The sequence below is a fragment of the Octodon degus genome, unplaced genomic scaffold (assembly GCF_000260255.1).
Source record: "Octodon degus isolate 3935 unplaced genomic scaffold, OctDeg1.0 scaffold00093, whole genome shotgun sequence".
In the NCBI taxonomy this organism is placed as follows: domain Eukaryota; kingdom Metazoa; phylum Chordata; class Mammalia; order Rodentia; family Octodontidae; genus Octodon; species Octodon degus.
This window is the reverse complement of record NW_004524669.1, coordinates 5,101,473-5,113,680: the sequence shown is the minus strand read 5'-3', so window position 1 is coordinate 5,113,680 and position 12,208 is coordinate 5,101,473. Positions and strand designations below refer to the sequence as shown.

At 45.1% G+C, this 12,208-nt stretch overlaps 1 pseudogene; it reads left to right on the top strand.

The window, feature by feature from the left end:
* Nucleotides 1–117: 117 nt before the first annotated feature.
* Nucleotides 118–1,543, top strand: LOC101588777 (annotated as a pseudogene).
* Nucleotides 1,544–12,208: the final 10,665 nt, after the last annotated feature.

Sequence of the window (12,208 nt, the reverse complement as noted above, 5' to 3'; positions counted from 1 at the left end):
AGAGACAGAGAGACACACAGAGACAGACACACAGAGAGTGACTGAGACAGAGAGAGACCTGACAGTATCAGAGAGAGACAGAGACACACACACAAAGAGACACACAGGGAGAACAATATGGAGGATGGCAAGGAACCGGAGAAGAAAAGAAGGAGAGTAGAGGAGCTGCTGGCTGAGAAAATGGCGTTGATGGTGGGTGGGGGGACACTGGAGATGGGAAGGTCGCTGGAACCATGTGAAGAAGTTCCTCGAGCGATCTGAACCCTTCACACACCCTGATTTCGAACCGAGCACTGAATCTCTCCAGTTTTTGTTAGATACATGTAAAGTTCTAGTCATTGGAGCTGGCGGCTTAGGATGTGAGCTCCTGAAAAATCTGGCATTGTATGGTTTTAGACAGATTCATGCAATAGACATGGACACTATAGATGTTTCCAATCTAAATAGGCAGTTTTTATTTAGGCCTAAAGATGTTGGGAGACCTAAGGCTGAAGTTGCAGCAGAATTTCTAAATGACAGAATTCCTAATTGTAATATAGTTCCACATTTCAACAAGATCCAAGATTTTAATGACACTTTCTATCGACAATTTCATATTATTGTTTGTGGACTGGACTCTATGATAGCCAGAAGATGGATAAATGGAATGCTGATATCTCTTCTAAATTATGAAGATGGTGTGTTAGATCCAAGCTCCACTGTCCCTATGATAGATGGAGGAACAGAAGGTTTTAAAGGAAATGCTCGTGCGATTCTCCCTGGAATGACTGCTTGTACTGAATGTACATGGAACTTTATCCACCGCAGGTTAATGTCCCCGTGTGCACACTGCATCTATGCCCAGGCCAGCAGAGCATTGCATTGAGCATGTCAGGATGTTGCAGTGGCCTAAAGAGCAACCTTCTGGAGAAGGTGTTCCATGAGACGGAGATGATCCTGAACGTATTCAGTGGATATTTCAAAAATCTCTAGAGAGAGCATCACAATATAATATCAGAGGTGTTACATATAGACTCACCCAAGGGGTAGTAAAACGAATCCTTCCTTCAGTTGCTTCCACAAATGCAGTTATCGCAGCTGTGTGTGCCACTGAAGGTTTTAAAATAGCCACAAGCGCATATATTCCCCTTCATAATTACTTGGTATTCAGTGATGTAGATGGCCTGTGCACTTACACATCTGAAGCAGAGAGGAAGGAAAACTGCCCAGCTTGTAGCCAACTTCCTCAAAACATTCAGTTTTCTCCATCAGCTAAACTGCAGGAGGTTTTGGCCTATCTAACCAATAGTGCTTCTCTGCAGATGAAATCTCCAGCTACCACAGCCACATTAAGAGGGAAAAATCGAACGCTTTACTTACAGTCAGTAACCTCTACTGAAGAACGAACAAGGCTGAGTCTTTCCAAAACATTGAAAGAATTAGGACTTGTTGATGGACAAGAACTGGCGGTTGCTGATGTCACCACACCACAGACTGTACTATTCAAACTTCATTTTATGTCCTAAATAAAATGAATTTGCACATAATAGACAACTTATGGAAATAATATGCTTCATGGATGCTAAGAAATTGAATTTGTGTCATTTTTAGCTAGTGTTGCTGAAATTTGACTATTTTAACTACTCTTTTCTAACTTTATGAGTTTCCCTTGAAGATAGAATTTAGGGTCAGTGCTCGTCAACATGTCCATTAGTAAGTGATAAAGGAAATGATCCCTGGAGAGAGATTCTGGGTGAATGTAAAACTTCTTTTAGAGAAAGAAAGAAACACCTTCTTGTGTGTGAATTTTGTTATTATGGTCAAAATGCATTCCTCAGCTTTCATTTTGGTACCACATATACAAAAGATGTCCCTTTAAAGGAAATAAGGAAGTAAGTTTCAAGTAACTTTATATATTATAATCTGATGTCCAGAGTATAATAAACAGGCTGTTACTCGGTGTAATATTCATTTAATTGTGTCGGTCCAAATCAATATTGTTACAGTTTATCTTGTCCATAATAATTTGTAAGCAGTGTTATAGCTGAATACCTATGCATGGAAATAGGGAATATTTTCATGTTTGTATTTGCAATGCCATATAGGCCATGATGCAAAAATTTAAGCCAACTTGGCTGTTTAAAAAATTTTAAGGTTTAAACAGTTATCATTGATGCTTTTGCATTAATAAAATCATACATTGTCTTAAAAAAACGAGACATACAGAGAGACAGAGAGAGAGACAGAGACAGAGAGAGATAGAGATAGAGAGACAGAGAGACACAGAGAGGCAGAGAGAGACACAGAGATGGAAAGAGATATATGGAGAGAGAGACACACACAGAGAGAGACAGACAGAGGTACAGAGAGAGAGACAGAGAGAGACAGAGAGACAGAGAGACAGACAGAGAGACAGAGATGGAAAGAGAGACAGAGACAAAGAGATGGAGAGATAGATGGAATGGAGAGAGAGAGAGAGAGAGAGAGAGAGAGAGAGAGAGAGAGAGAGAGATGAATATTGGCTGGGGCTTCTACAGCCAGACTATTTATGCCTTCTCTGGGAAACAAAGCCGTCAGTGGCTCTGGTGAACACACCTATGAACCCACGTAAGGGAGCACTCTGACACATTTGCACTACTCTATCTGTATGTTTCTGACACAAATGGACAAAACATGCTTAAACACACATGCCTAATATGGTCCCATTTATGGAAGACATGTTAATAAGAATAATTGATGTTCACACCAGAGTAACACACAGTGCTATACAGACATACGAATACACAAGTGCACACACACAGAGCACGCATAATCTGGACACACAAACTCCACAGGGTATGGGTTTTATCTGGTTTGTTGGCTGCTATAGTCCCAGTACCAGGCACATGATGAGTATATAATAAATACAAGTCGATGGAATAGTGTTCAGAGGTATCTGTGTATGGAAGATTATACACAAAATGTTAATAGCGGCTGTGTCTATGTGGTAGTATTTCTGGAAGAAGTTTATTTTATTCTAATTTTATTTGCTGTTGTAAATTTTCTAGCAATGTGATGGTAATATGTGTATAAAGAGAAGAAAATGTTACAAGGCTTAAAATTTTCCCCTTCCACATGTCCAGAACAATAGGACCAGACTTCAAGGAGCTGGGAAGTGGGTGGGATCTGCCCTTTGGTCCTTCCAGTCCCCCAGCAGCGCCCCTCTGTCCTGTTTCCCCCTCCCACCCACTGCGCCAGCTGGCTCAGCTTCCAAGGTTTTCATGCCATTTTTGCAGGCAAAGCCATCCAAACAATGGGCTGAGCTGACTCAGGAGCTGGGAGAGGGCCCTTTGTGGCACAGTGCCCTCCCTGTTGCCAGGCCAGCTGGCAAGCAGGTGCCCCCGAGGCCAAGAGCAGCGCGGCTGATGTTGCAGCAGGAAGGATTAGGATAGAGCAAGAACTTCCTGACAGCACAGGAGCTGGTCACAGGTCACTTGAGTTCGCAGAGCTGGCCTCCCATCCTGGGGCGGCAGGTGCACCCCCTTGTTCCCTACAGGGGATTGTTGCCACATCTGGAACCCCCAGCACCACACTTGGCACGGAGAGACTCCCGTTCAGTGTGGATGGGTGGATGGTGGCGTGGATGAGCTTGTCTGAAGTGAGGAGTTGAAATCCCCCTCTGTTACAGGATCTCAGAATAAATCCTGAGGGCATTTCACTGACCTTCTCAGACCAAAAAGCTACAACTCTTGTTGCACAGGTCCTGCTTTACCTTGGTCTTAACCATCCAGCAGAAAAGTATGAAGACGAAATATAGGAAGTAAAGCTATGCTGTTGTGTTGAGCTGTGGGGGACTCAGGTCAATAATTTCTGACATTGCCAGTTATACAGAAGACTTAATACTATTATGGGCTACTGGACTCTTTTAGAATATTTTGCTGAGTTTACACACCTATAATATTCAACAACGGAACTTAAAAAAATTGGGATATAACTATGAATGTCCATTTTGTATCTGTGTATTCAAAGTGGTTGGGATAGACATATTGTTGCATTCTCTTAATGAATAGAATGATTTGTTCTAATGGTGTTTGTAAGTAGGATCACAAGTCTGCATCTTGTACAGCAATTAACCACTAAGAAGAATATATGCAGTGTATTCTTTCTTTTTTCTTTTTTTTTTGTGGAACCAGGGATTGAACTCAGGCCCTTGCACTTGCCAGGGAAGCACTTATTCCACTGAGCCATCTCCCCGGCCCGCAGTGTATTATTTCTTGAAACTGTACTTTCGATTTGATTTGAAGCTGTCTCATTGCTATATGTTTATCAATAAAACTTTGAAAAGAAAAAAAAAAAAAAAGAAATCCCCCTCTGTGCGTCTGCACCTTAGGGTCAGAGTCTGCTCCAGGCGCTCTCTATTATAGGATAAAATAAGCACTGGCTGACTGATACAGCGATCCCACTCTCGCGGTTTGACCTCTGCAGGTTGGTTTTTCTTTTCTGGGTTTCAGTTTCCTCCATGGTGAGACAAGGATGCCAGACACGATAATCTGTCAGGCACCACTGCTCTGTCCTTCTGCAATTGGCTAGTGTTATGCCTGCGTTGGATGGGATTGCTGTGGGGTTGCTCTCTAGTTGTGTTATTTTGTCTTTTGAATGAGAGTCCATGTTCCCCAGTGGCAGGCATGGAGTCTAACCTGTTTCAGTGTCCTCACATCATATATAGGGCTGGGCCACAGAATGCTCCTGTCTGCTGTCCCCATGCCCAGTGGGCCCTGCCCTCCCTGCACATATCTGGCTGTGTTCTGACCTTGTCTCTGTGCCCTAGGGAGTAAGGTAACCTGGAGGAGGGAGCCAAGGTTTGCTTCCGTGTGGGGGCACATGCTAGTGATGTGGGCCTAGGGGTTAGTTGTTAGAGGAATTTCCCGACTTTCAGAATAGTTTGGGAGCAGTGACTCTGTTTCCCTTTCCAGCCTGCGTCTCAGGATCTCTCCATGGGAGAAACTCTCCAGCCTAAACTTCTGTCTATTCCAGACCCTATATCTAACTCTGCTCCTGGTTCTGCTCTTATTTTTTTGGGTTTGTGGGTACAGACATGGGGTTCACTACCTTTTCAGAGCTTCCTAATTTGCTTGGGGACAATGATTGCTAGGATTAAATTCATTTTATTTATTTATTTTTTTAAACATTTTTTTAATTTTTTTTAATTATTTATTTATTTTTATTTATTACATTTATTTATTGTGTGTGTGTGTGGCCAGCTCAGCCCACCAGGGGGCGGGGCTGGCTGGCATGTGGTGCTGGGGGATCGAACCGCGGTTCCTTGTGCTTTGCCAAGCTTGTTTTAAGTAGGTGCTTTAGACCACTGAGCCATCTCTCCAGCCCCTAAATTCATTTTATATCGTAGTTCCATACACATTGGCAACACTCCCGAAATGTCACAGTGCAGTGTTAGCCTCACTCCTGTGTTAGTTGAGACCCACTTCAAGATCCATTAGTGGAGTATAACTTGTACATTTGAAAATGTCATTCTTTTTTCAGATTGAAGCTCTTTTGGGACAGGGCTAAATCTTGCCCCGGTCTCATGCCCAGGTTAGGGTTCTCTGGATGGGAGGGAGGCTGGTGAGAGGGTAGGGGACAGGGACTGGTCTATGTAGCCTGCATCCCACCTCCCCTTGCATGAGGTTCTATGGAAGGAGTCTTTCTGTCCCCTGGCAGGGTGTGGGGATGCCAGAAACTTTCCCCTATATGCTGTCTTTCGGCCTCTGGGTTTGGGAGGCCATCCCTAGCAACATGCCTCATAATATTTGCCAAATCAGGAGCCGTTGCTAGCAGCAGGGCACCCAACTGGCTGGACCTGATTGGTCAGAGTGGCAATGGCTGTGTGTGGAGCCCAGGACAGGCATGTCTGGGTCCTCCACTCAAGTTTTCTGGCCTGAACACCTCCCCGTTTCCCTCTCAAGGACCCCTGAGCTGTGCCCAGGAATGTTGGACCATCTGTCTGGGCAGTTGCCCCTCTACAAGAAGGCCTCTGCTTTCCTCACCCCAAGCCCATGGTGTGCTGGCGCTGGCTAGTGCAACTGTGGAGAGATAGAGTCATATCTCTTCCCAGCTCCGCAGTTGGTGACATTGCCTTGGTGGCTTAAGACCAGCCATGACAGGAGCACTGACCTCAATGGGAAATAGACACACACTAGGAGACAGATCTGTTTCACTGGTTGGAAGACAACACTATGTATTACAACAAATACTGTGAAATTCATATTACTTTATTTATTTATTTATTTATTTATTTATTTATTTATTTATTTTTGTGGAACCAGGGATTGAACTCAGGCCTTTGCGCTTGCCAGGCAAGTGCTTATTCTACTGAGCTACCTCCCTGGCCCCTCATATTACTTTATTAAGTGAAATTCTGTATCACTTCTAATTTTTTTCTGTTTTAATTCTAATTTGTACTCTCTTTAAAACAAAGAAACAAAACTCAGATCTGTTGCCTCTCCCCCGGAGAGCCAGTTGTGTGACAGCCCCATACATTGTCCCAGTCTGGCACCCAGGCACGGTGTGTTGGCAGCCTGACTCTCCCAGCAGAAGCAGCAGGTCTTCTCTGTCCCCAGCCTGGAGCCTCAGGACAGTTGTCACTGTTAAATAAGGAAACGTGCACATTCACAGGGCACCAAGGCATTCTAGAGGCTGCAGAGCTTTCCTTAGAAGACAGCCTGCGTGCTGTGAGCTTAGAGGACCGGAGTTCGTATCCCATCTTGATCTCTTTGCATCTTTGAGATCTTGACAGTTGCTTTTGTTTCTGTGTCTCAAGAGTGAATAAAAATAATGCTCCCTCCTAAATTGTGGTGAGGCAAGGAGGGAGGGATCTGCAAAGGCCCTGCACTGTGATCAGCACGCAGAGGGTCCTTCTAGAGAATGCCTGAGAGAACTGTCGAACATGCCTTCCTAAACATGGCCATGTTGTGTGTGTAAGTAGAACATCATCCCACAGTTTGGCACTGTCTCTCCTCCCATTCTTCACCTAGAACTTGGAGACTATGATTAAATCCTGGACTCTCGGGCAAAGTACTTCAAACCCCTTGCCTGGTAGGCCTCTGCCTTGGGACCACAGTTTTTGTGGGCTTGGGGTGGCTTGCACTGGCTTACCTGTGGGTTACCCATGCCTGCTGCAATAAGCCCATGTCCCCAGTGACATAACTTGCCTGCAGCACCAGTGCAGTGAGGAGAGCAAGGGCCAGCTGTCCCCAGCCCAGCAAGTAGGTAGTAGGGGACCAACGCAGAGAATGGCAGGCAGAGTATGGTAGGAGAAGTCTTTAATCTGCTCCCTCATCTCTCTTCCCCAACAGGCCAGTGGTATGATTAAGAGGCATATTTAAAATGGGAAAATGAGGACCAGGGAGGTAGCTTAGTGGTCTAAGCGCCATCCTGGCAAGCACAAGGACCTGGGTTTGATCCCCACTACAGCGTGACCCACCAGCCCCAGAGCACTGGGTGTGCCATGCTGGCCACCTAAACCAGGTGTGGTTGGGCACACTTGTGATCCCAGCACTGGGTAGGCTAAGACAGGAGGATCACTATGAGTCTGAGCTGCATAACAAGACCCTGTACCAAATAAATAAATAAAAAGATTTAAAAAAGGACAAAATTTACCCATAAAATAAACAAAAATATAAGCAAATAATAGAGAAAATTATAAAAAAAATAAAATAAAATGGGAAAATGGCCACATCCATTGTTGCCCTCACTGGTTCTTGAGGAAAATTGGGGTCTTCCAGCTTCAGGACAGCAAACTGCATCAGCACTGGCCCGTGTTTCCTGGAGGGGCCTGGGTAGGCCCAGGGACACAGGTTGGGCTGAGACGGTGCCAGACTTGCATTTTCCATGTTCATAGTTTATTTTATTTGAACATACACTAGAAATGACAATTAGCACATAAAAGCACTTTTCAGGATGTGACCACTCAGGATCAGGTCAAGAAAAAACTGATCTCACCTATGTTCTATGTAAAGAAAAACCTTAAGTGGCCATGATGTGAGGGCATAGGTTGGATGTGAATGATGGTGTTTAGGATAGTCAGGATATTCTGGGTTAGAATTTAGCATACAGTTTTCAGCTTCAAAAGCCAAAACCTGGGGTGAAGTCCCATGGTGCTAGATTTGGGGAAGTTACTGAGCTACCCGTGTTGGAGGAGGGGGACTGGCTGAAGACAGGGATAGGAAACAGGAGCCTTTTCTGACCAGCCCTTCTCAAATAGCATGACATTAGCAACCCATTTGCTGGCCTGGGAAAGCCAAGGAATGGCTAAGTGTGGTAGGGCAGCCTCCCTGCCATCCTAGTGGCTTCCATGGCTGCTTCCTAGTCTTTGCATAGCTCCCTGGGGCCCGGAGAGATGCTAGAAACCTGGGGGGTGGGGGAGATTTTCATTTTTTCTGAGTAAGGACACTCTTTCAGGAAGCCCACCCAAGCCCCCAGTGGTCTTCTCCACATCGCCAGTGGCACAGCTAACATTTCTGGCACTTATTCATTGCATGCAGTCTTGCTCCCCACCTGGCACCTTGACAGTGCTTCGTAAGTACTGGGCCAATGCATGCATAGTGAGGAATGAGTGTGCTCTGGACCTGCCATAGGAGCTTGGGTAAGCTCTTCCGCTTCTCTGGGCTGCAGTTGGCTTAGCTGCCTCTTCAACATGGACATTCTTGGGGCTCTACGGGTGATGATTAAGGGCAGAAGTTCTGAGGCCCAACTGCTTATGTGTACCATTCTGGCTTTGCCACTTACTAGCTGTGTAATCTTGGGCAATTTATTGATTCTCTCTATGCGGCCTGTCTGGAGGATTCCCCTTTCTGTATGATGGTGATAACAGTTCTTACTTTATAGGTTGTTAGGATTGAATGCTTATTATATGTAAATCTAACATGCAAACAAACATGGAAGCTCACTGTAGATAAAGCTCTTAGAACGCAGCCTGTTACGTAGGCCCCATTGATAGTCTTCTTGTTGGATGAAAGGGCTTACTTTGACATTTACTGTAGATCAGACAAAGGTTCTCTGAGATACAGTGAGATATGGACATATTTTCCCACATCCTTGCAGGCAAGATAGGAAAATAGAGTCTGAAGAAAAGCACTAAACATATAAGCTAGATGATTCCCAAGCAGATGATTCCTAGTTAGGTGGGCCACTTTTCTTTCCTCCAAACTCTGGATCAAAGAGAAAAGAGGAATCTCCCACCATCACACCTGCATGCCAATTTAACAGCCAAGATAGCTCCTCTCAGCTCCTCCCTATTCTTTCTTTCTTTTTCCTTTTTTTTTTTTTTTTTTTTTTTTGTATTTTAGGGAAGGGTCTACAGGGTGTTCAGGGCCCCACTACTATATCAGACTAGTAGTGATCTGCCTGTTTACAGCTTTCCAAGAGCTGGGATTATAGGTGCATGCCACCACATCCAATCTCAATTGCCATCTCAGTGCACCCCCCTGGCATGTCAGGCCCAGGGATCAAACCCCCAGCCCCTGTGCCTGCTTGTAGGTCTTTAATCAGCTGAGCTATTTGGCCAGCCCTTTCCCTATTCTTTGTTTTTATTTTTTGGAGGAGGGCAGTTCTGGGATTGGACGCAGTGAGTTATATCCTCAGCCCTCTGTATTTTATTTTGAGATAGGCTGGCCTTGAACTTTTTTTTTGTGCGTGTGTGTGTGTGGCACAGGATTGAACTCAGGACCTTGTGTTTGCCAGGCAGGTGCTTAAGCTGCTGAGCTATTTCCCAAGTCCTGGCCTTGAACTTTCACACCTGCAAAAGATAGATTTTACCTAAGTTTTTTTTTTTTTGGTGGAACCGGGGATTGAACTCAGGTCCTTGCGCTTGCCAGGGAAGCGCTTATTCCACTGAGCCATTCCCTGGCCTGGCCTTGAACTTTTGAGAGCTTGTTTGGAGGTCCTAGCAAGCAAGTTCAGCTACTCATATACCTTTGACAGAAGAAACTGTCCTCCTCTATCTGGGATGATTGTCCTTTGATCACGTTTGCAGCTTTGGGAACAGTGAGAGAGGACGGGTCACCCACCTAGTCAGCCAGATCAGTCAAATCAACTCTGGAGATCACTGGGGAGTTGGATGTTGCAGTCAGATCATCCTCATATCCTGGCCTTGAACTTCTAATTCTCCCGCCTTAGCCTCCTGAGTAGCTGAGACTACAGGCATGTGCGACCTTGCCCAGCTTCCTTTCCATTCCTGGTTTTCTGTGTTTATATGTGTTCCTCTCGTGGGACAGGATATGTCGTCCGAGACTCAAGTCCACATCAGTCTCCTGCATCACTTAGCTCTGTGTTCAGCCAACAGTGGGCGAGCTCACACACAGGACCTTGCCTCTCATATGGTACTTCCTAGTTTTGTGTGGCCGTTTTATAGATGAGTCAGGGAGGTGGGGGCTGGGGAGGGATGACTAGTGCTTCAGGAAGGCCGCCGAAGCTTACAAGGCTCTCCAGAGGTTGAAAGGTAGTAGGAAATCAATAGAAGGAAACCCAGAGGTGACTCACACAGTGAATATTTATCCACACGATGGGATGCAAGGCACTTAGAGGATGCAGAATGAGCCAAAGACAGAATCCCTGCTCTGGTGGAATTCACAGTCCAGCGCAGAGAGACTGACAAACAAGAGTGAGTAAGGCAGAGGGCATGCTAGGAAGGGATGGTGCTAAGTACGAGGCATGATCAAAATATAGGGCGAATGTTTAAATTAAAAGACTTTATTACGGTAAAAGACACATTGGCATTAGTTCCCCTCAAAACAGTCTCCCTTGCTTTGAAAATGGTCCCCTCACTGTTCTTGCTCCTTTTGGAAACAGTGATAAAAAAATACAGTGAATGCTGTTGCACAGGGCCGTCCAATGGAAAGGTGGGCTCCCAGAAACATGGCGGCACATCCTCATCTGTCTTTTCTTCTTCTTTTTTTAAAAATTTATTTTATTTATTTTTGTGTGTGCGGCCAGCTCAGCCCACCTGGGGGCGGGGCTGGCTGGCATGTGGTGCTGGGGGACTGAACCGCGGTCCCTGAGCTTTGCTGAGCTTGTTCTAAGTAGGTGCTTTAGACCACTGAGCCATCTCACCAGCCCTCATCTGTCTTCTTCACAGGCTCTTCCTGCTTCCAGTAATTCCTCAAGGTAAAAATGACCATGAAAGGTAAAAGTTTTGAATGGATCCAGGACATTTTGAGGTAGTCACAGCAGCATGACTAAATATGTTCATGAGAGAGGGCTTCCAGAACCGCTTCAGAAAGTGGCAAGAGAGGGAGGAAGTTGGAAAGGAGAGGAGGCGAAGGAAAAGACAAGGATTAAGATGTGTTATATGCATGTATCAACTCTCAGTGAACAATGTAACCCGTACGTACTGCAAATATGTATTAATAAAAATAAACACTAAAATAAAAGAAAGTGGCACGAACAATGGCTCCTCAATATGTTTGAAGCAAGGGGGAGTGTTTTGAGAAAAAATAATGGCAATGTGTCTTTTACAATAATATATTTTTATTTTATTTTTTTGTGGTTGGCTCAGCCCGCCCTGGGGATGGGGGCTGGTGCTGTATGTGGTGCCAGGATTGAATTGTGCCTCCTTCGCTTGCCCAAACTTGCCTAAGCAGGCAGTTTAGACTGCTGAGTTATCTCGCTGGTCCACAGCAACATATTTTTAAATGTAAAACATTCACTTTATGTTTTGATCATACCTCTTAGAAAGAAATAGCGTGTGGGGGTGGGAGGTCATAGGAAGTGGGGGTGGCCTCTGCGCTGTAGTCTTAGTTTAGGACAGCGGGGGAAGGTGGTTCCTTTAGTGTATATTACTTACACAGAGCAGTGGGTTTCATTTGGTGTATTTACATGTGCCTATAACCTATTTTGATAATTTCCACTTTCATTATCCTTTTTTCCCTTTTCCATTCCTTCTTCCTCTTTCTCCCCTTCATCTTCTCTTATTTATTTATTTATTTATTTATTTATTTATCAAATACAGGGTCCCAATACACATCTCAGACTTGTAGTGATTCTCCTGTCTTAGCCTCCCCAGTGCTGGGATTACAGGCGTGTGCCACCACACCCAGTTTCGGGGCCAGTACAGCATGCCTGGAGTCTTGGGGCCTGCACAGCATGCGGTACCAGGGATCAAACCCCAGCTCTTGCGCTTGCCAGGCAGGTCCTTAGACTGCTGAGCTATCTCCCCAGCCCCCCTGCTAGTCTTGTGAGGAGGCTACTCTTGAAT